This window comes from Sinocyclocheilus grahami, unplaced genomic scaffold (assembly GCF_001515645.1).
Source record: "Sinocyclocheilus grahami isolate Dianchi unplaced genomic scaffold, SAMN03320097.WGS_v1.1 scaffold124.1, whole genome shotgun sequence".
Classification (NCBI taxonomy): Eukaryota; Metazoa; Chordata; class Actinopteri; order Cypriniformes; family Cyprinidae; genus Sinocyclocheilus; species Sinocyclocheilus grahami.
Window position 1 is genome coordinate 262,553 of NW_015505303.1, and position 25,966 is coordinate 288,518.

The 25,966-nt window shown below is 36.0% G+C and overlaps 1 pseudogene; it reads right to left on the minus strand.

Annotated features, from left to right (window-relative positions):
- Positions 1-643: 643 nt before the first annotated feature.
- On the minus strand, positions 644-25,698 carry LOC107590034 (actin filament-associated protein 1-like 1; annotated as a pseudogene).
- Between the last annotated feature and the right edge of the window lie 268 nt (positions 25,699-25,966).

Sequence of the window (25,966 nt, forward strand, 5' to 3'; positions counted from 1 at the left end):
CATTTAAATATGTGCGGAATGTTGAACACTACATGCACTCAACTGTCGCAGCTTTAATTACGTAGTGAAGGGGGAGGGGCTATCAGACCAAAATAACCTTATATAATTCATACACTACATGGTTGAGTACATAGTGCATAAGTACATAGTGTATAAGTGCATAGGGACGCAGAGACATTAACACTTTATCTCAAAACAGCACAAAGAAGTCAGCAGGAAGGCCACACAAGTATCCTGTGGTATTATACAGTAAGATGTGAAAAGACAAAACAAAACACAATTTTCATATAATTCAGGCACCTATTTTAACTGTTGTATTAAACAAATAGGTGTTTATAAAACACTTTTGTTTCCTGAACATTCCCTTATCCTTGCCATCTTCATGCAATTTTTTTATTTAACATTCCTTTTTATTTACAGACTACCTTCAAATATGGTCAACTGTCCCGTGCATAAGTGCAGTGTAGTGGACAGACAGGATGATCACAGATGCAATCTCTTCTTTGCTTAAAAAGGAATAGTGTAACCAAAAATAAAAACTGCTGAAAATGGACTCATGCCCTTGTGTACTCATGATGTTAATTGATGGACTGGAGTCGTGTGAATTACTTGTGGATTATCGTGATGTTTTTATTAGCTGTTGAAACTCTCATTCTGACGGCACCCATTCACTGCAAAGGATCCATTGGTGAGCAAGTGATGTAAAGCTATATTTCCTCAAATTTGTTATGATCAAGAAACAAACTCATCTACGTCTTGGATGGTCTGAGAGTAAAAGTTTAGCATACTTTTATTCTTGGGTGTACTATTCCTTTAACACTCCAACCAAAGCCACAGATCTTCAGACTCCTCTTATAATTACTTCACTTTCTTTGACTCCCATTCCTAATAAAAAAATAAAACAGAACAAAAAAAGATTAAAATAACACATAAGAACAGAATACAACATGATCACATTTATAAATCTCAATCATCACCATAAGTTCTAAAACAGTGCTGGGGAAAGTTACTTTTAAAAGTAATGCATTACTCCCTAAAACGAAATGCGATACTTAGTTACTTGGAAAGTAATGCGCTACGTTACTAACCTTTTCTCATCTGGGCTGGCCTACTTGTTTGTTTTTAATATAAAAGGTGATATTTTTGGCAAATGTAAAATCCCTTTTGCATTAAAAGTTAAACGAATAGGCCTCAGGCTGAACGAAATGTAACTTCACATCTGTAAGTAGAGGGAGCCGCTCAAACAAATCTTTCAGCTGTGCTGCTATTCCGAATTGCATGAAGAATAGGATGCAGGAGAAGAAAGTACAACACTCTTCGGCAATTAAAAAAGGAAACGATGAAACAATTTTTTTCTAAAGTCATTTTTGCTTATTATTATGGTTGATTTGGATCATATAAGGTCAGTAGCAAAGACACTGGTTAATTAAAATGGGATTAAATACATAAAGGACATTTGTCATTTAACATATTTAATTAGTGCAGGTTCACATCATATTCTGAGTTTGCATGTGCAAGTGAGATGAGTAAATGCATGTTCACATTTTAAACATTTTAAACGCGCCTCTGCACTTACTCCCGATTTCTCTCAACATGGGGATAGGAGAGCTGTCAGTCAATAAATGGGAAAACAAAGTAACCGGTGTTGCTCATTTGAAAAAGTAACTCAAATATTTTTTTTGTAAATGCATTACTTTACTAGTTACTTGAAAAAAAGTAATCTGATTACATAACTCACGTTACTTGTTAATGCATTACACCAAACACTGGTTTTGAATATTTCATTGAATATTTATGCGACTGTATACCTTGGCTTTCTGCATGACATTTCCTTTGGTGGATGCATATATCGACGGGGGGCGTTTCTTCATTTCAGAAGCACAATTGACCGGCACAGTGGCACCATTGTAAATATCTTCCTTTTTTTGGCCTGGAACCTACAGGTATTAAGATACGAATTAATTTCATTGTAAAATCAGGTTCATCTGAGGGAAAAGCATATTAAGAGTCAAGAATGCAGGTACCTTAATGGTGGGTTTGCCTTCCACAGGCGCCCCCAGCATTCCTCCAGTCAGAGACTTTTTCAGTTTGTCCTTCACCTCCGTAAGTCGCAGCTCCAGGTCCACTCGCTCAGCTTCCTTCTGACGGCAGCTTTCCTCCAGCTGGGCCAGATGCTGCTCCATGGCTTTCTGCTGTTTATCTGATGCACACATGTACAAAACATATCACATCAAATGAACAGCTCCCATTACTGAGGATATTGCCAGCAGGTGGCGCCAAATACTGCAAAAAGTGTGACAAACCACCTTGCATGTTATTAAATAGCATTCAAACAAGTCAATTCTCTCACCAGTCGCCTTTTTCAGCTCTTCCTTCACCGCCCTCTTTTCTGAGCGCAGTGACAGCAGACTCTTCCTGATTGCTTCTTTTTCTTTCTCAAGCTGCTCTTTCTCACTGAGATACCGTCGTGCATCTTCTTCTGCCCTCGTCTTTCCATATTTCCAGTGGAAACAACTTACAGGAACCGTGTCGCTTCACTGTGATCTGTGTATCACCCTTGGCTGTGTCCATACTGGACATAGAGGAATAACGCTTCAGTTTAGACTGATTTTCATCTACCTGCGGGTGGAAGAGAGACAGAGTAGAGGGAAAAAAATTAGGAGAAATTACAGTTTGTGTGGAAACACAAACACAATGCTTTCGGTAAACATCCAACATTCTTGCCTTCCAGTATGATAGTATTTACTTCAGCATTACACAATGTGCTTATTTAAAGATTTCCTCAAAAGTTCCCTTTTATAAAGGAACATGCTTGCAATGACATTTGTAGCTGACTAGACATAAGAAAGTCAGTTGCACAACTTAACCTCCCAACAAATAAAGTAATGGTGCTACAAAAAATATTTTAGGAAGTAAAGCAGAGAATAAAACAGCAAGACATGTTTGTTGCTGCCTTTCAGGATAATTAAAAAATTCACTAAAACTTTGAGAGAACTGTGGTTAATCATGGCTAAGTCCAGAAACAACACCCAAATGGGCTGAAACGTTCTTTTCAAATGTCATATAATGCCAGTTTTTATAACACTCTTAGATCATGAATGCCAAGAATGTACACTATCGTTCAAATGTTTGGGGTCAATACAATTTTAAAATATTTTTTTATTTATCTCTTTTATTTATCTATTATGCTCATCAAGGCATTTATTTGATAAAATACAGTAAAAACAACAATATTGTGAAAAGTTATTTCAAATAACTTTAAGATCTATCTGAATATATTTTAAAATGTAATTTGTTGTAATGGCAATACTGAATTTTCAGCAGACATTTTACTCCAGTCTTCAGTGTAACATGATCCTTCATGTTCTTCTTCTTATTATTAATGCCGCTGCTTAATTTTGTGAAAACAGTGATAATTTTTTCAAATATACAGCATCTATTTGAAATAGAATAGTCTTTACTGTTGCTGAGGTGTATGATTTTACAAAACACCACAAAATACCCCCCCCCCCCAAAAAAAAAAATGGTCACACTTTATTCGAAGGTCCATTTCTCGCTATTAACGCAACATTAACTATGACTTTTGCCCCAATAAACTCCTAATTTGCTGCTTATTAATAGTTAGTAAGGTAGTTGTTAAGTTTAGGTATTGGGTAGGATTAGGAATGTAGAATATTCTCATGCAGAATATGTGATTTATAAGTATTAATACAGCCAGTATGTTAATAATAGGCATGCTAATATGCAACTAGTTAAAAGTGAGAATTGGTCCCTATACTAAAGTGTTACCAAAAAATGTGATGCATTTTTAACTGAACACCTTACCAACACGCTTTCATAGGGAACTTCGTCGTAAGTCCGTGGATCTGTGGAGGTGCTGCTAGAGGAGGTCGCCCACCTATGGCATAAAAATGTAATAAAACAAGAATTATCATGAAAATACTACAAATCTGAGTGAACGTCTTTACACATCCAAACTGGAACAAGCTAAATATCCTCATCTCTACTCACAGAAAAGAGTGTCGTGCTGCGCTCTGGATGCTGCTGATGGTGTCCACATCCACATAGTCATAATGCAATGCCTCAGGGGTGGTAGCGCTGCCTGCTTCAGCCAACAAAACCCCCAGCCAGCGGCCCATCTCCACAGAACAGCTCGCCTGAGGTTGATTGTATTACAAAATCACACCTTTTTTAATGAAAGATCTCACAATGTAACAAAGATCAATTTTATTACCTCCAGGGCAGCTATTTCTGTGCTCGCTCGCATGATGCGGAAGGCAAAAGGATGTTTGGGTCCAAGACCGGGTAAGACGTCTACACCATTGAGGGCTAATGCACTAACATGGGTGTGAATGTCCCCTCTGTCCTTATGGAGATACAGAGTCCCATTTCTCACACAACACCAGCGCTCCTTCCAACACTGGTTGACCAGGACATTCAAGTAACCTAGCAAAAAATAAGAAACTATCAGAGACTTGAAGGAACGTCTCAAAAGATGAAAAAGATCAACAGTGGAGGGAAAGTGGATTTATGTCCCCTCACCACAACGGGGATTGTCATCCAGGTGGGAAAGCGTGCTGGTTTCGCCCGGCAGGGGTGGCTTCTTCTTGGAGAAACTGATGATGCGGTTGATTTTTCTGCCAGCAGCTCGACTCATAGATCCAGTCAGCTCAGAGAATGTCCCTTTTTTGCCCTTCCCTACAGGAAGAAGCACAGGAAGCATCATAAGAGGATGTATAAAGTGCAAGGACAAGACACGAAACAAATGTTTGGATTCTATTAACGAAGATGCCATTGACTTCCTTTGTTTGCAGTGTTAAGGAAAAAACAGCATACTTAAAGGGATAGTTCACCCAAAAATGAAAATTTGATGTTTATCTGCTAACCCCCAGGGCATCCAAGATTTTTAACACAAACCGTTGCAGTCTGTCAGTCTTATAATGGAGGTGAATGGGAATCACGGCTTTCTGAGAGTAAAAAAAAACATACACAAACAAAACAAATTAAACCCTGTGGCTCGTGACGATACATTGATGTGTAAAGACACAAAACGATCGGTCTGTGCAAGAAACTGAACAGTATTTATATTGTTTTTTTACCTCTGATTCATGCAATGTCCGAACTGTCCTGAACGGCGGTGCGTCCTCCTGAGAGCGTCTTCGACAGCCGGCGCGTGAGGCATCTTCTTCTTCTTCTTGCTTTACGGCGGATCGCAGACTTGGAGTGTCAATGGTCCACTTGAGAGATAGGTGGCGGTAATGCACTTATAACCATTGACACTCCAAGTCTGCGATCCGCCGTAAAGCAAGAAGAAGTAGTAGATGCCTCACGCTCCTACTGTTGAGAACGTGCTCAGGAGGATGCGCTCAGGACAGTTTGAACAGTTCGGACATTGCGTGAATCAGAGGTAAAAAATTATATAAATACTGTTCAGTTTCTTGCACAGACCGATCGTTTTGTGTCTTTACACATCAATGTATCGTCACGAGTCGCAGGGTTTAATTTGGTTTTGTTTGTGTATGTTTTTTTTTAACCGATAAATGGCTGAATGGTTAATTCTATACTATTTTGTCCAAATAAGTCGTTATTAAACATTAAAACATTATTAAAACAATAAAATCAATCATTTGAAATGTTACAAGTGAATTTAGGGATAAAAAAAAACGTCCCATGACGTCCCAAAAAAGTTTCCATGACTTTTTCTATCATTTACAAATACTAAGTTGCTAATAAAACTTTTAGCTGCCGGTTTTTTTTTTTCATTTCATTTTTTGAACTTAACAAAACTAGGGGTACACACTATTAAAAATCTAGATGATACCAATAAACTGATAACTATTTTTATGTTTTAGATGAAAACTAGTAAATGGCTGATATTCAAATTTGATACTATTTTGTATAAATAAAAATAAAATATATAAATCAATTTATTTAAATGCTACTGAATTTAGAGATCACAACATAATATACAGTATGAAAAATGTATAATCATTTTGAGATTTGCTAAAAAATAACATTTAACAGTTTTAATGAATTATTAATGTTATTAACTTCAGGTGAGTTTTCGATGACATGGCATGCACAGATACAGTTTCAATATTTGTCCAATAATGATAAATAAAAACAATTTCTAACATCGGCTGATATGACATAAAATTACCAATATAATGTGTATACCAATAGAAAACCTAAAAAAAGGAGGAAAAAAAGAAGGATGTGACATACCAAAAGGGACAAACTTTAACCTCATCAAAAACAACAGAGCAGCTACATCCTTCCTGAGCTCCTAACGCCATTGTTTCAGCATTACATCAGATCACAGAACTAACTAGAGGAAACGCTCTACACCTGGAAAACCGACTCTGACCCCAAAAGCATTCGCTAAGCAAAGAAGCTGATCGATTGTGTCCATACCGTTCTCACAGATCTCACGGGTGACGTCTCCATTGGCTGCGCTGTCAGAATCAGAAGTATGTTTATCTGGTGACATCATCTGCAATGACCAAGAAACAGACAGAGCAATTATAGGGATCACCACGCTGGTTATGTTCATGTTAACATCGTGATCAGTATAGGTTAGCCATTTAGTGTACTCTGGGCTACAGGATGCTAGTAAACTGTTCAGCCTTACCTTATCCAGCTCTAGTTTTCGCAGTATCATTGGAGAGGATGAACTCTCTTTTCCATTAATGCTGTTTGCCAGGTTACTTACTTCCTGAATGACCTACATAGAGTTAACAGAAGAGAGTCATACAGAGAAAATCTGTCAGAACCAGATTTATTCAGATACCATGACACTATGAAATCTGAAAACAGTCAAAGTTAGCCATTTAGTGTACTCTGGGCTACAGGATGCTAGTAAACTGTTCAGCCTTACCTTATCCAGCTCTAGTTTTCGCAGTATCATCGGAGAGGATGAACTCTCTTTTCCATTAATGCTGTTTGCCAGGTTACTTACTTCCTGAATGACCTACATAGAGTTAACAGAAGAGAGTCATACAGAGAAAATCTGTCAGAACCAGATTTATTCAGATACCATGACACTATGAAATCTGAAAACAGTCAAAACATTAAAGTGAATAAGTTTACAAGAATGACTGCTATATACAGTGATCAGTTTTAGTGTGATTAATCCTTGATCCTGATTGGTTTTGCATAATGAGCCCTAAACGCTGTATGATTGTCAGAGGAAAATGACTTCAAGAGTTCCCACACTTTTCGACTAATTAATTTCCACTTTTTTTTGATAACCAACTTACTAATAAATGTATTTATTTTTTTATAATTTCGTCGATAATGTACTGTCAAAGATACATTTCTAGGCAAAGAAATATTTCAGAGTCGAGCACCAGTCGTGTTACTGCTAACCAAAACTAAACCTATTCAAAATATTTTTCATTAATTGACATAAAGCTAAAATAAAATAAAATGTAAATACTAAACTTAGAAATGTGGCCAACTAACTGAAAAATTGGCAGGGAATTGAAAAATTGAAAAATGTAAATAAATTAAAGATAAATTATATATATATATATATATATATATATATATATATATATATATATATATATATATATATATATATATATATATGTGAAGGACAAAAGCAACTAAAATTAAAATGAAAGCTGAAAATATATAAATAAAAGCTAAATAAAATATTAATAAATGCTATAATAGTATATAAACAATACTAAAATAACACTGTTGAGCATTACATTCACAATAAAAAAATGTCAGGCCTGGAAATCACTATTTTTACATTTCTGATATTTCCAAGTTCATAATTGTGCATGACTTTCATCTCTTACTTCTCACATAAAATAATTTCAACTTGTTTTAATTTGCAAATAGCCTTTATATTATGTCATATATTGTGATGAAGCACCTTGAGCCAGCTCTCGGCCTGTTCTTTGCTCTGTACAGCCAGCACTAGCGCCTCTCCCCCCGGCATGGAGAAACGAAGCTCGTGCTTCTTGCGGCGTCCATCTTTAGGCACGTAGATGACATTGCAGAGATTCAGGGGGAGGTCAATGTGTGGAGAACGATCTTTGGGATTCTTGAAGCACTGTGGAGAACAAATTCTATGTTTAGAGCTTGCCAAATTGACCAGATGTTAGATTGTCTCCCTTTTTTTTAACAGTTCCAGTGCGATTCACCTGAAGTCTGTTCTCGCGAATTATTGTTAGCTGCTTAGCCCATTGACCGAAGCGTTTCTTGCGAAGCAGGAATGCACATTTGCGGCAGTCTTTGATTTGACCATCTGGACTCTCCTCTGTAGGCCACTGGTGTGTCCTCGCTCTGCCTTTAGCTTCCTCATCCTCTTCATCGTAGGACTCATAAGAACTGCTGAGTGCATCTGAATCATTGTCTGTTGACATCAACATATATTAAAACTAATCTAGCACATTTTGATAGGCACAAGCATAACAAACAGCACAGGTTCCTTACAGGAGTTTTTGCTGGCCCCGTTCAGTCGAGTTGTTGGGTAATTGTTGTCAGCATCTTCATAATAAGCATCCTCTATTGAGTTTGGAGGGCTGGAGTTACCTGATAAATAAGCACACTGTGTTAGGTTTCATAAATGGCTGTTATTGTGCCTTCTTAGGCTTGAATATGTTTGCACTTACTGCGAGTAGTTATATACTGGGGCGTTGTGCCCGTTCCGAGCGGGACAGCTTCTTCATAGTAATCATCAGGAGGAGGTGTGGTAGGAAGGGGAGGAGGTGTGTCTGTGGGACTCTGGAAAAAACAATTATTAACAAATTCAAAGTCGCATGCTTTAAAATAAAATAAAATGATTTTTCTGTCTAAAAGACTATTATCATTTTAATAGTGAATTAATTTTCATATTTATTTTAGCTGCCGTAGACTAGTGCTCAAACGTTTTGGTCAGTACGATTTTTTAACACTTGCATTTTAAAGATTGCATTTGTTTGATCAAAAATACAGTAACAAGAGTTGTGAAATATTATTATTATTTTTTTATTTGAATATATTTTAAAATGTCATTTATTTCAGCAAGCCATGACTGGTCTTCAGTGTCACATGAGCCTTCAGAAATCATCATTCGATGCTCAAGAAACATTTCTTATTATTATCAATGTTGAAACCAGTTATGCTGCTTAATAACTTTGTGGAAACTGTGATACATTTCAGGATTCAGGATTCTTTGATGAACAGAACAATTAAAAGAACAGCATTTATTTGAAATACAAATAGTTTGTAACATTGCAAATGTCTTTACTGTCCCTTTTGATCAATTGAATGCATCCTCGCTGAATAAAATGACTCTTTTTTATGTTTTTGTATTTCATATATATTTTTGTACCGATTTTGTGGGCGGGTGCTTGGATGCCTCGTCTTGCTCCACATCTTTCATCTCTTCGGGCGAGTCCCTGAGATCCTGCAGGTCACAGTCTGAGAACAAACATCAAAACTGAACAATTACGACACATGCAATTCATATGACATCCTGGAAATATGATTATAACGCAAACAAAGCTGCCATTCTTTCTGCTATTTTTAGCAGCACCTACTAGAAGTATTTATGTATAACAACGTTTTAGGCACTGTTTCGCAAAACTAAATTCAGAAAAAAATGGGAATGATTTGCACAAATGAACGTCGAGTAAACACAGCAATAAACTCACCAAATTCTTCAAACAATGATTCAACAAAGCTGGTACCATTTCCATAGAGAGACGTGTTTATGTATATTAAGTCAGATCCATTTACTATGAAATAAACAAACATAATTGAATTAATTTGCAATATTACAAATGTGATTTACCCTTCATACATAAATTCTTATATGAAATACAAAACAGAATGTCAATCATAACATACACTTTATTCCTATAATTTTTTGGAGTAACATTTTTAGGCTCAGAGTAACTGTGCTGTCTGAAATACTTTGACGTTGCTATAATTATGAATGTGTGGATCTCTTCAGTGGGGCCTTGGTCAAGCGTTTCTGCTCAGCTGTTATGTATTTGCTGCTCAATCTCACCGGATGGCTGCAGCTGTTTGACCAAGTTTCTGACCACACTCATCTTCTCTGCTGTGGCTGAACTAATGCTCTCGTTCTCCAGCAGCTTGAGAAGCAAACTCAGCTCCTTCACCAGGTGCTCCATATCTGCAGAGATTCAAGACAAGGACAGGATCAGGGATCAGAAACATGTTTGCAGAAGATTGCATGGGAAAATCACTAGACTTTTGGGCCCTGTTGCATTTATATACATCAGGTGATCTAAATACTTAAGCAACTTTTATATTAACTTTTATTTATTTTCTAATCGTGTAACGGCATTTCCATTCAGCTCATTTGACCTTTTTAAAATCTGTCATGAGGCAAGCCTCAGCTGTTGGACATCTGATTTCTTTGGCTGTTTGTTGAGGAAACCTTGCCAAAATGCCAAACATGATATCCTGAAGGTTTAATGCAATAAACAAGCAAAGACAGGGGTATGACCTGAATTGATTTCTTATGGTAGTGCTCTTCCAGATCTGTGCATGGTGAACAATAGCTGCACTGTTATGAATGGCCTAACAAACACAGGAAACAAGAAACCCCCTAAAGAGAAACAACATTTTTAGAATGTCCTGGAATAAGCATTCACGTATATAGAGCTAGTCAACAATGCACCAGCATTTATAATGGTTGTCTGTAGGTGTGGACATATCTCATTATTCATATTTGGAAGGAAACCCGAGGAAAAGTAGCTTGAATTTCTGGCCCTGAAAAATATAGTTAGATGCTGGTTTTAAAATGCTGATTGACATTTACTGGTGATTTAATACTTGTTCTCTTTGGGGTCTAAGAGACTCTGAAAAATGTAATTTTTAATGTTATGAGAACTGATTATAAATAAAATGTCAGCTTGATAATATGCAATAACAATTCCAAAACGGAGGGTTAAAAAAGGAAAATAATATTGATCATTTAAAAATATTTATTTATAATGTAAGTTTAAAAATAATGTCATTATTTAAAATAGTTTAATTATTTCAATATTTTATTTGTAAAAAGAGTAAATAAGTTCACTCCTGTCAGTTATCATAGCCAGATATAATATATTGCTATTTCTGTGCTCATTTTAAAATGACTTCTTGTTATTTTCAATAAATTTTTATGTTCAAAGTGAGTAAATAATTGTTCACTGCTTGTTGGCAGTCAATTTCATTTTTTTATCCTCATGATCAGTGGTGTAGTCTACGTGATACGCAGGTATACGCCGTATACCCACTAGGAAAGGTGAAGGATTTCCGTATGCCCACTTAAAAAAAGCACGAGGATACGTAACATCATCATTTTGTAACAGAACTTTCACACGTTCATTCATAAATTCACCCCATCCATGTTGTGAAGCACCTACTTCTTGAAAATCACGCAGTGTTTCTGTTGATGACGAGTGCTATTGCGCAACTCTTGTTGCTTAAAAAGTGTGCAAATGATTACATTTCGTGAGGACGCACCAGTGGCCCCATCGGAGCAGTGACAGATCAGTCAACTGTACCGAACGTCTTTCACACTGGCCTCTGGACATCAGATAGTCACTGGACACACAGATAGTTTAGCTGTGCATTTATTGAATGAGCACTGTGCAATGTCCGAACTGATTGCACTATATTTTATGTATAATCGTTTTCTATTCTTAACTGTTTTAAATTCATTTTAAACCTCTTAAATACATTTTTTTTTATCATTTTCAAAGTTTTTAAATTCCTTGTTTTATTGTTGTGATTATTTTTTTTTCTTTCTTTTCTTTTGTGTAAAGCACTTTGAATTACCATTGTGTATGAAATGTGCTATATAAATAAACTTGCCTTGCCTTGCCTTGCCTACCTGACATGGTCATGATCAAATATGTTAGCTTTGCTTGGCGGCATAAAGGAAAAGAATGCAATTATTTGTAAATTGAACTGTCTGAAAACGAAAGTAAATGAAGGGAGTTGAAAGATTTCTTATCCTGTGGCACCCTCTAGTGGACTGCAGTTGTCCTCTAGAGAGGGCATTTTTGCTCAGCCAATGCAAGTCTATGGGAAATCTTTGATTTTTGATAATTATTTATAGAAAACTTTAAGTCTTATCAGCTAGAAAAGATATAGAAACAAACTACAGATCAGGTCCAATGTCTCTGACGAGTTTGGTGCCTGTATTAAAGCCCTAGAAGGATATACAGTACAGTTGAAAATTATTGGTCTCAGAAGAAGAAGAATACGTTTAAATAGTATAACAGTATGTTGGCTTTCTCAAGGCAACATAGCTAATAACTTAAGTAATGTTAGTGTGGTGGATCAGTGAATGCGAGAGAAGGGGAGAGATAACACACATGTGTCTACAGCAGTTAAACCGAATACAATGTTTATATCTCCTTGTTGCAGACGATTAGAGAGATGAGAACTCCTGACCAACCTTGTGGACTGAATTTAAAAACAGGCACTCTTAAATGTGCATTGAAAATTGCCAACTGATAAAACCTATTCTCCAGGGACCATATTCTTAAGATAAATGTAACTGGCTGAGTTAAATGATTAACACTAAACAGTAAGAAATCAGTCCAGTCTCCCCAGCTGTAAATGTCATTGGCGGTTAAAGTCTTCTGTTGCTTATAATAAATTGACATGTTGATATCACATAAGCAGTCTTTCAGAATGCTCTCAGTTACATAGATGCATATTGTATGAAATAGTGAGTGTGGTGGTGCTTATGGGGTGTCGCTGTGGGACGGTGAGTATGACACTACAAAAAAACTAGGCTACACCACTGCTCATGATACATCTGCTTACTCTCAGTCTTCTCTTGCCAGTTGCATTCTGGCAAACCCAGTTCAATCGAAGTCACCTGAAGCAGTTTCAGTAAACGGTGACATACACGAGGCTCACTCTCTGATATAATCATATGACACTGATTCCATTTGATTGCACTTTGAGAATGATGAATGTATCTTTCTAATCACCCTAATGTTACTTTTTGAATGTTCACTGAACCTTCTGAAACTAATAAGTAGTAATATTTAAAAAAAAAAAAACATTAGATGATCATCCAACTAAAATGTTCAAAAAAAATTAACAATCTAAAAATAAATGTTTTTGAGTTAACGTTCTGAGAACGTTATTAAAGACCAGATAACCTTGATCAAATGTTCTATTAACATAACTGGAAGAAGTTTGTTAATAACTTTAAGAAAACTTTGCCAGAACATTAGCCAAAGTTCTAAGAACGTTCCCTGTTAGCTGGGAAACAGATTAAAGAGATCAGAGTCACACATCTTTCATGCTAGTGAATAGAAAGCAGTGGTAAGTACCTGACAACTCGTTTCTTTCATACAGAAACACATGTAAGCACTTCACACCACACCCGGACTCTGTTCAAAAGAGAGGGATGGGAAAAGAAAAGCCTCTTTTCAAGGCTACCTGCCACACATTTAGCTTTGCTGATCTAGGAATTATTATTCTTGGCCACAAGTAATTACTGCAATATGTGACCTTCCTTTCGCATTTGCCCTGACAGAGTTTTTTTTCTATCTGTCTGGACCAGATCAAAAAACCTGTTGCATAGCTCATGATCTTTCTTTTCTAGACCCTCACCGCTCTGAAAACAAACACTGCTTTGAAGCAGAGGTTGCAAACCGCTAAGCAAACAGGGGGAATTCAAAATAAAGGATCTTTTCTGAGCTTGCACTTCTATTTTGAGGATCATCCTGTTCATTTAATATTTCTTGGTATGCAAATGTGCGATCTACAGTACATGTAACAGAGTCCATGTTAAACATATTAATGATAATATAAATAGTATCTGAAAATAGTGCAGTTAAAAGCTGCTTAGTAATAATTAGGCTAAATATTAAACAATATAGTCTACATTAAATATTACATTTTAGCATTACTCGTTACTTATACATTTTAGAGTGAGGGTCAATGAAACAGTGACGAATGTAAGAGAACTTATGTCAGCATATTTACTTAGAGGGCTGTAAAAATGTGCTCTTTAACAAAAAAAACTATCCTGTGTAAGATGATGCAAGATAAACAGTGGTATGAGGCCACAAATGTACTTCAGTGAAAATAACACCACTGATTTCTATTACTAGGTGACTTTGTGTTGTGCCATTTTTAAGGAATACTATATTTCACCCAAAAATTTAAATTTGCTGACAATTGACATCCAAGATGTAGATGAGTTTGTTTCTTCATCTGGAGAACACCAATGGATCCTCTGAATTAAATGATGGATTTATTTCTAACAAACACGCTGCTTTTCACTTCACAAGACTTTAATTGATTGTGGATTATAGTGAGGTTTTTATCAGCTGTTTGGACTCTCATTCTGACGGCGCCCATTCACTGCAGAGGATCCTTTGGTGAGCAAGTGATGTAATGCTAAATGTATCTAAATCTGTTCTGATGAAGAAACAAAAGTTGCATCCCAATTTGCATACTTATGCACAATTCTATGCCGTTTTTAGTGTGATTAGTGTGTTCGCACTGCAGCAAGAAAAAGTGCATTTCAAATGTCCAGATGATGCAATTAAGTTCCTGAAAAAAAGTGTGGAAGACTCTGATGTTGGATGATAAAATAACCTTATATAATAAGTAGTGCCGTCAAACGATTAATCGCGATTAATCGCATCCAAAATAAACGTTATTGTTTACAAAATATATGTTTGTGTACTGTGTATATTTATTATGCATACATAAAAACACACACATACAGCATATATTCTGAAAATATTTACATGTATATATTGATATTCATATAAAATCTATCATATATAAATATATTTAATATATAAACATAACATATTTTTCTTAAATATATACATGCATGTGTGTGTATTTATATATACATAATAAATATACACAGTACACACATATATTATGTAAACAAAAACTTTTATTTTGGATGTGATTAATCGCGATTAATCTTTTGACAGCACTAATAATAAGTACACAGAATAAGTGCATAGTTGTATAGCGCTTCATTTGGGACACAACTAAACATCATCTATGTACAAACATTCTAATCATAGTAAGTCTAATCAGTTTTAAAACAACAACAACAACGAAAGTCCACAAATCTGATCATTCTAGATAAATTAAAACATATATTCCCGAATAAACATCTAAGTGCATATTATTTAAAACATGCATTTCAAACGATTAAGTGGTTCAATCAATGAAATATAATATTACTCTATAGGACTGGAACCTTCCTGGTTGTTTGACAACAAAGGAGAACCCATATAATTCACAATGCAGATTTCCAAACGCCTTTGCAGTTCTGTCAGCAGAGCACAAACACAGAGCTGACAGACATAAAGAAAGCAAACCAATTATTTGCTCACCGATCTCAACGGCTAAACGAGATGAGAAACCCACCATTTTCAGACAAAACCAAAACTGAGCTGTGATGTGCTGAGGAGGATTTTGTGAGCTCTTTGACTCTCTCAGTTCATCCTCATTGGTGTGATTCCTGTGGGGATGTCTGCACTGGATCAACCCTCTCTCACTCACTCTCATTTTCTCTCTTCTCCGTCCACCACATTACTCTCTACAGTCTATAGCTAAAAATATATATATAAACTGTAACATTTATTAAAAATGTACATTTTAAAAATAGAAATACATTTTAATACTTTTTTCCATTTTTCACAAATAATTTTTGTTTTTTTTACAGTTGAAGCTACAATGGGAACTTTTTCTGAGTAATTAACTTCCATATTAAACGTAGGGGTGGGCGATATACCGGTAGACATGATTAACCGGTAGAAATTTGTCAACCGGTATATAGTCTGGACTATCGTCTCGATCACGGTTACATGCTCACATGATGTTGCTGTGCTACGTGGTCATGAAAACGTATTGTTTGTACACGTTTTGTGCTTTAAAAACAAGTGATTTTAAGCTGTTGGAATGCAATCAGCAGCAAAAAAAAACTTATTTCACTATATGGGGCGGCTGTTTGAGAGACTGTTTTAGTTTCTGAGTGTTGTCAAAGAGGCGCACGCATGTGAAGACAGTGCTCATAGAGAGAGTTATATTTGCAGCTCATCAGGCCTTAAACGGTTAAATACACACTTGTATGTGTCAAAATGCCTGTCTTAGCAAGTATCCTTGTAAACACAGTAATTTAGGTCTTAAAGGGTTAGTTCACCCAAAAATTAAAATTCTGTCATTAATTACTCACCCTCCTGTTGTTCCAAACCCATAAGACATTCATCTTCGTAACACAATTTAAGTGACGCATTCCACAAGTGACGCAGTAGAGACGAAAATGTGGAATAAAGTCATTATTTTAGTTTTCTTTGTGCAAAAAAAGTATTCTCGTTGCTTCGTAACTTTACAGTTGAACCGCTGAAGTCACACGGACTACTTTGTTGATCATCTTGGTACTTTTCTGGACCTTGAACGTGGCAGTTACCTTGTTGTCTATGGGAGGGTCAGAGAGCCCTCATATTTCATAAAAAATATCTTAAATTACAATTTGCAACAGACGGATGTACTGTTACTTCCTCTACAGCCAAAAATCTGGGTGTTATGATAGCAACTTGTCTTTTGAAAATCATATTTCCCATGTTACAAAAACAGCATTCTTCCATCTTAGAAACATTGGCAAGTTACGAAACATGTTACCTGTTTCTGATGCAGAAAAGCTAGTTCATGCATTCATGACCTCTAGACTGGACTATTGTAATGCACTGCTAGGTGGTTGTCCTGCATCTTCAATAAACAAGCTTCAGGTAGTCCAAAATGCAGCGGCTAGAGTCCTTACCAGGTCAAGAAAATATTATCATATTACCCCAATTTTACAGTCTCTGCACTGGCTACCTGTTAAGTTCTGTATCAGTTACAAAATATTATTACTTGCCTATAAGGCCCTTAATGGGTTAGCTCCTGCGTACCTAACTAGTCTTCTACCACGTTACAATCCATCACGCTCCCTAAGGTCGCAAAACTCTGGACTTTTGGTAGTACCTAGGATACACAAACACAGAGCTGACAGACATAAAGAAAGCAAACCAATTATTTGCTCACCGATCTCAACGGCTAAACGAGATGAGAAACCCACCATTTTCAGACAAAACCAAAACTGAGCTGTGATGTGCTGAGGAGGATTTTGTGAGCTCTTTGACTCTCTCAGTTCATCCTCATTGGTGTGATTCCTGTGGGGATGTCTGCACTGGATCAACCCTCTCTCACTCACTCTCATTTTCTCTCTTCTCCGTCCACCACATTACTCTCTACAGTCTATAGCTAAAAATATATATATAAACTGTAACATTTATTAAAAATGTACATTTTAAAAATAGAAATACATTTTAATACTTTTTTCCATTTTTCACAAATAATTTTTGTTTTTTTTACAGTTGAAGCTACAATGGGAACTTTTTCTGAGTAATTAACTTCCATATTAAACGTAGGGGTGGGCGATATACCGGTAGACATGATTAACCGGTAGAAATTTGTCAACCGGTATATAGTCTGGACTATCGTCTCGATCACGGTTACATGCTCACATGATGTTGCTGTGCTACGTGGTCATGAAAACGTATTGTTTGTACACGTTTTGTGCTTTAAAAACAAGTGATTTTAAGCTGTTGGAATGCAATCAGCAGCAAAAAAAAACTTATTTCACTATATGGGGCGGCTGTTTGAGAGACTGTTTTAGTTTCTGAGTGTTGTCAAAGAGGCGCACGCATGTGAAGACAGTGCTCATAGAGAGAGTTATATTTGCAGCTCATCAGGCCTTAAACGGTTAAATACACACTTGTATGTGTCAAAATGCCTGTCTTAGCAAGTATCCTTGTAAACACAGTAATTTAGGTCTTAAAGGGTTAGTTCACCCAAAAATTAAAATTCTGTCATTAATTACTCACCCTCCTGTTGTTCCAAACCCATAAGACATTCATCTTCGTAACACAATTTAAGTGACGCATTCCACAAGTGACGCAGTAGAGACGAAAATGTGGAATAAAGTCATTATTTTAGTTTTCTTTGTGCAAAAAAAGTATTCTCGTTGCTTCGTAACTTTACAGTTGAACCGCTGAAGTCACACGGACTACTTTGTTGATCATCTTGGTACTTTTCTGGACCTTGAACGTGGCAGTTACCTTGTTGTCTATGGGAGGGTCAGAGAGCCCTCATATTTCATAAAAAATATCTTAAATTACAATTTGCAACAGACGGATGTACTGTTACTTCCTCTACAGCCAAAAATCTGGGTGTTATGATAGCAACTTGTCTTTTGAAAATCATATTTCCCATGTTACAAAAACAGCATTCTTCCATCTTAGAAACATTGGCAAGTTACGAAACATGTTACCTGTTTCTGATGCAGAAAAGCTAGTTCATGCATTCATGACCTCTAGACTGGACTATTGTAATGCACTGCTAGGTGGTTGTCCTGCATCTTCAATAAACAAGCTGCAAACAGCTGAGAAAGAAAGCATGTAACAGTATACTGGATCCGGGCAGCTCTTAAAGTGACAGCAGTCTAATATTCCTGGTGTCTGTCATATATGTTAATGTGCAAACAACAGAAGAGAGAAAATCTCTCACTGCTCTTGACTAAATCACTTTTGTAACTTTAATACAAAGAAATATATATTTAATTTACACAGTGAAGAATAGGCAGTGTTTTATACATTTGATTACTTTATACAATGTATAATTTTTATTTCTATTTCTATTATTTTTGTCTTTTTTATTTAGTAAAAATAAAGTGTATTGCACGCCTTATTTTTACTAAATTGTATATGTACTAGTGTATGTTTCATTTAAAGCAAAAAGTGTAATATATTGTATTGTGAAATATATTGTTACTGTGAAATAAAATTACACATACTGCGATTTAAGATTTTAGTTATATCGCCCACCCCTATTAAACAGTTGTAAATTTGTGATCCTTCTTCCTCAAATCCAAAACAAACTAAATTTCACTTTCAAATCTTAAAGAGTGCAAGATCTCCGAAAGGCATCACTCTAAATCACACAGCCAATGATAAGCTATCTTTCAGTTGTCTTTCACTGAGTTTGCTTAATGGCCAGTAAACTCCTCCTAAGAGTTTTCCTCTCTATCAGAGAGCAGGAAACGTGAATGTGTGTGTGTCCGTTAGGGGAAACAAGAAAAAGAGAGGGGCGGAAGAAGAGTAGGAGGCGGAAACTCAGAGAGCAGAGAGTAGGATGACTCTGTTATTGTACTGAGAGCGGCACAATCACAACTCCAGGGCCGCAGCTCTCCAGAGGGCCATTGTCTGGGTGTGCACTCGCTGACACGGGCGAGGGAGCGACCCGTCCCTTTTCCGAGCAACTCAAGTTCCCACACAACACCCTCTGTGCCTCTGTGTCTTCTGCTGGCCATGTTTCTCTCTGGAAACTGGGTCAAGTTTGTGGAACTAAGCACAGTCAGCTCAGTTACATGCTGCCGTGCATCTCGTGTGTAATGTGTGGGAATGTGAGGCTTTTGAACCCCGTCTGACTGCTTCAGTGGCTCTTTTAATGTGTCTGTGCTGTCTGCTGGCTCTCACAAACCAAAGACACATTGTATTTAAGTTAAAAGTGACAAAAGACAGACCAGCTGAAAATAAAGACTTCTCTCATCAGCACTTTTATAAGTCATATACGCATGTAATGAAGAAGATTAAGTGATCCAACTAGAGATAATCAGCTTGACCAATTTCTAGCCAGTTTTTTAGCTTGAACATTTTTCTAATCAGTAATTTGTTATAAAATCCAACACTGCCATTACACAACTTTTCAGACAGAAACAATTCATATTCAAATGCTATTCACATAAATTAATTATAATTATAAATAAATGTTTACTTTGTCAGGTGAGAAATGCACAGCATTTTAATCTTAACATTTCGACATAAATACCTATTAAATACCAAGTAAACGAATGGGACTATAGTTCACAAAACATCTTAAAGATAATTAATAACTATTCATGTTATTATTGAATTATGTTTTTTTAAATAATTTTTTTTAATGATTTTTAATTCATTTTTAAATGATAAATTATTACAAATATAAATAAATGTATTAAAATAAAAAATTCAAATGATTTATCTATTATTATTCATTATTAGATTATTTAGAATTAACTAGAACAAACTATTAACTATATAAATATTAATTATATATAATAAATAGTTATATATAAAACGTGCGTGTGTATATATATATATATATATATATACACACATACTGATTAGATTAATAGTAATAATAATTAATTATTATTACATTTTTATATATTATCTTTTGTAATTCATGTTATATAATTACTATTAATATGAAAATTTGAAATTAAAATGTGAAATTAAATATAAAAATGTAAAATGATTAAAATAGATAAAACACATGCATACACATGATTATTTAAATATACTCTTATTTCATTTATAGTAGTAAATTTTAATATTTTAATCATTTGTTTTATTGTTTCAATTCAGTAATAATTGTAATTTTATAATCAGAATCCTAAAAAAACAGTATCTGTCAACCTACAGATCAAACAACCAAGTTGCTTTTTTATCTTGGGAATCCACAATACAGCCATTTACATTCAAACAAAAATTTGAAAAAGAATGAGGTTGTATACCATTTAGAATTAAATTCCAATTCAAAGAAATGTATCAACTGCAGGTTTTTAACCAGAAAACAATGTTTGTTGCGTTTAACATATCACAGAATGTTAAAAAGACAGACAGACAGACAGACAGACAGACAGAGAGACATACAGTTACATATACAGACAGACAGACAGATAGATAGGTAGGTAGATAGATAAATAGACAGACAGACAGACAGATAGACAGATAGATAGATAGATAGATAGACAGACAGACAGACAGACAGACAGACAGACAGACAGACAGACAGACAGACAGACAGAGAGACAGACAGACAGACAGACAGTAGAGCAGACAGACAGACAGATAGATAGACAGATAGATAGACATATAGGCAGACAGACAGACATATAGGCAGACAGACAGACAGACAGATAGATAGATAGATAGATAGACAGACAGTAGATAGATAGATAGATAGATAGATAGATAGATAGATAGATAGATTATATACAAGTAAAAACTCCTAAAACATAAATGCAAATCTTTCTTGAAATTCTTATCATTCAGTTATAATTACTGCTCCTTCCCATATCTTGGCTGCTACTTTGCATGACTAATGGGATTGAGGAAGGTTGATTAGGAAAAGCTCTTCCAGCTTTATCCCAGGCCTCAGCATCTGACCTTCTTTCATTAAGGGGTTAATACATTGGTCATCCACAGCAAGCCCCTGTGATGATTGCCTTTGATTTCCACTCTTTGAGGACACAAGTGTGGAAGGGCCTACAGGGTCACACACAAGGACCTTTCGGGCCCCTATGTATCGTAATAACTCTGTGTGATTTCTCTATAGACAAGAGCTGCCCTTGACGGCTGTGTTTGGGCCGAGAAATGCTGGAGTGAGAGACAGTGTCAGGCCTGTGCGGACCCATCAGGCTCACAAGCTGCAGAAGAGAGAAGCCTTTGTCTCTTTGGCCATGGGTATTTATAGATGTAAGCCATGTGCATAAGGACCCCCCCACTCCCAGACTGCATGAAGTCTTGCATCAAAGGAATTAAGCATATTGTCATGACTAGAATTGCTGTTAATCAATCAATCAGTGAATTAAATATCAATTAGGGGGGGGGGGCATTAATTTAATGAAAATGGCATGATCTTACAGGACTGTTCAAAAGTTTGGGGTCAGTAAGATCTTTAAAAAAAGAATACTCAGCAAGGATGCATTTCAATTGATCAAGTGACAGTAAAAACATTCATAGTGTTTCCATAAAAATATCAATCAGCACAACCACTTTCAACAAAAGATTCTAGAGAAGCAAATCAGCCTATTAGAATGATTTCTGAAGGATCATGTGACACTGATGACTGGAGTAATGATGCTGAAATTTCAGCTTTGCATCACAGGAATAAATTACACATTAAATTGTATTAAAATACAAAATCTTTTGTAAATTGTAATAATAATAATTCACAATACTATACTTTTTTACTGTATTTCTGATCAGTTAAATGCAGCCTTGTAGTACAAGAGACTTCAATAAAAACTAATAATAAAATATAAAAAATGTTTTAAAAAATTTATTTAAAATGTAAAAATTACTGACCCCAAACTTTTGCAGTAGCATATAATAAATCACCAATAATTCATAGGGTTAGAGCACACAGACCCTACAGTTTTCACAAAGTTTAAAGGTGTAAGGTTCACCACTAATGCTCGTAACAAGAAGCAAGCAAACACTTAAATGGGCATTTCCAAAATCCCCCCATAACTAAAAACAGCAACAAGTAGCTGATGGGCTGTTTTTTCCTGGCATCCATGCAAACAAACTCAGAGTTGAACACATTCTCAAGCGGATTTCCTGCATGAGGGGCAAGGAAGTCTTCTTTCAGATCATAGCCATATCATGCTGAACTGGCCTTCAACCAGCTCAGAACAGCATGAAGGAGCTGATAGCTGGCTCAGTGGAAAGTGAGGGAAATGGAGAATACAGGATGAAAGGATGATATTTTGTATATTTTATAGCAGTAATGCACAATTTGTCACAATTTGTGAGAAAGGTCTTGTTTTTTCAATATAATGAGGAGGTGTATTAATATAACAGGAGTTTGCTGTTATTATTCTTGATAAACAGTTTTCCTTACATTAGACATATTCATTTGGGCCTTTAACAAATCATTTTGAGGTAAACAGAAGAAATGCAAAGAACAATTTGTAGTCAATATAAGCAGCCTTTTGATTTTAAAAAGGTGAATTTTAAGTCTATTTATTAAAGGAACACAAGGCTAATTTTCCAACTCCCCTAGAGTTAAACAGAGAAGAACAATTTGTAGTCAATATAAGCAGCCTTTTGATTTTAAAAAGGTGAATTTTAAGTCTATGTATTAAAGGAACACAAGGCTAATTTTCCAACTCCCCTAGAGTTAAACAGTTGAGTTTTACCGTTTTCAAATCCATTCAGCCGATCTCCGGGTCTGGCGTTAGCACTTTTAGCTGTAGCTTAGCATAGATCATTGAATCTGATTAGAACGTTAGCATCTCGCTCAAAAATGACCAAAGAGTTTCGATATTTTTCCTATTTAAAACTTGACTCTTCTGTAGTTACATCTTGTACTAAGACTGACGGAAAATTAAAAGTTGCGATTTTCTAGGCCGATATGGCTAGGAACTATACGATATGGCTAGTAAATATACATGATATTACGTAGAGCCTGAAAATAGGCTAACTTCTGCCAACATAACCAACGTGACCACCTGCTTGCACAGGGAGCATGCTGGGGACTATTTTCAGGCGCTGCGCAATATCATTGCGCCTGCTGCACCCATGGTACTGCAGCAAAGTTCCTTGATTATTACGCCGGAATGAGAGTATAGTTCCTAGACAGATCGGCCTAGAAAATCACAACTTTTAATTTTCCGTCGGTCTTAGTACACGATGTAACTACAGAAGAGTCAAGTTTTAAATAGGAAAAATATCGAAACTCTTCGGTCATTTTTGAGCGAGATGTTAATGGTCTAATCCGATTCAATGATCTATGCTAAGCTACAGTTAAAAGTGCTACCGTCAGACCCGGAGATCAGCTGAATAGATTAGAAAACGGTAAAACTCAACTGTTTAACTCTAGGGGAGTTGGAAAATGAGCCTATTTTCAAAAATAGTGGAGTGTTCCTTTAAAGCTTTTATACATGATAGATTTAAAGTATGCAATTAAGATGAAATACATTTTAGAATTAATATATTTTAGATTTTATTTACTGTAGAAAATCGTAACAACAGGGTTGACTATTCAAGATTGTCCCCTACCTGAAGGGTTCACATGCTGAAATGGTGATGATGTAATTATGATGTCAGTATGTTTTTTTAAGGAATTGTACATCTTTTCCATAAAGAGGAGTTATGATGCTAACAAAATTGGCACATATTATTTGGCACAGACATATATACAGTGGTGTGAAAAAGTGTTGGCCCCCTTCCTGATTTCTTTTTTTTTTTTGCATGTTTGTCACATTAATATGTTTCAGATCATCAAACAAATTTAAATATTAGTCAAAGATAACACAAGTAAACACAACATGCAGTTTTTAAATGAAGGTTTTTATTATTAAGGGAAAACAAAATCCAAAACTACATGGCCCTGTGTGAAGAAGTGTTTGCCCCCCTGTTAAAACTGTGGTTTATCACACCTGAGTTCAATTTCTCTAGCCACACCCAGGCCTGATTACTGCCACACCTGTTCGCAATCAAGAAATCTCTTAAATAGGACCTGCCTGACAAAGTGAAGTAGACCAAAAGATCCTCAAAAGCTAGACATCATGCCGAGATCCAAAGAAATTCAGAAACAAATGAGAAAAAGTAATTGAGATCTATCTCGGATTTCTTAGCCAAGTGGATTTTGAATGCAGCATCCAAAAGACAAAAAAATAGCCGAATAATATTTTTTTTAATGTTTGATACAATCCCACCAGCGTGATTAGATCGTTCAGTGCGTCATATCATCAGCTACTAAATTCAAATCTGCGTTCGCTGGCTGGCGCTGAGCCAGACAGACGCGTTTGTACAGCGCTGCATTATAACCAATCACACACGATTCTGTTGAGCTAATGAATGCAATGACCAATCAGAGACGTTCAGATGAGTCATCGCTGAAACGAGGTGTTTTGTTCACTTGCTCGCTGACTGAATTATCCTGCGAATTCTCTCATCAGAAACAACAAAGTGCAGATGTGTGTACAAATGTAAGTTAAGATATTCACTTCACAGTGTAAACAGCTTCAGTGATTTTAATGGGAGTTTTTGAGAGTGCCTGAACTCTGGCTAGACTGAATGAAAATGCTCTTTGATAATGTATGTTCTTTGCTCTCTGTTAAATGAAAGTGTTATAATTAGTAACTTATAATATTGTAATTAAATAAATTCACATTAAATACAAAGTCAGTCGTATTAAAAATATTTTATGGCATGACAGCCATATCCGCTACTTAAGTAAAAAGTCGGGTTTTTAGGCTATGTGTAGTTAACAGATTACACAATTTGTCTGCTTTGCCCATCACCATTTATTGATCAAATAACATAATCTATAAAGGCGCAAAACGCATTTACTTACACATTTTAGAGAATCGAGATATTTCCTGATATAGTTAACACGTTCGGAAATATTTCGAATAAAAATGAAAAGAATAAATGAAACATAAGCCTATATCAGTTATACAGTGCTATTGTGGCTGCTGTGTGTCATTGTCATGTGGCATGACCCCCCCGCCCCCACGTGCCCCCCATATACTGTATAGTGCCCCCTCAAAAATCATGAGTGCATGACGCTCCTGATTGTGTAATAACATCAGATTCACCTGCACAGGTGCACAGGAAATGTGTGATTGACTTACTTTAGCAGCCTAATGATAAAAAGCTAAAATAATCCATTATTACTTATTTCGAAGACGATAACTGTAAGGCTAGTGTCGTATGAAAAACGAATCTTACTTACAAGTGGAATCGGTGATCTCCATGTCGAAAAGACTAGTTTTCTTGAGTAGCCTACTCCGTAACAGACTTCAGCAGCCCCTCACTGTAATGTACACCAGCATCTTGTGCAGCGCGCGTGTGGCCAACACTACACTTTTGACAGGGGCGCGTGCAGACCACTCCACATCTCTGCTCATCCGGGTCCTAGTGCTCGTCAGGTAGTAGAAGTTCCTAGTGGAAAACAACGTCATCCTGCTGGTCTGCTTAACCTTCTGATGCGTGAATTATCATTTATACCAAAACAGTGTATTTGGTTAGAGTTAATCATCGGTCCACTGCAAGGCTGCAGTAAACAGGCCAACATGGCGTATCAGCATTTGCATTTGAATTGATCCTGGCATTCAAAAAAAATAATAATTATA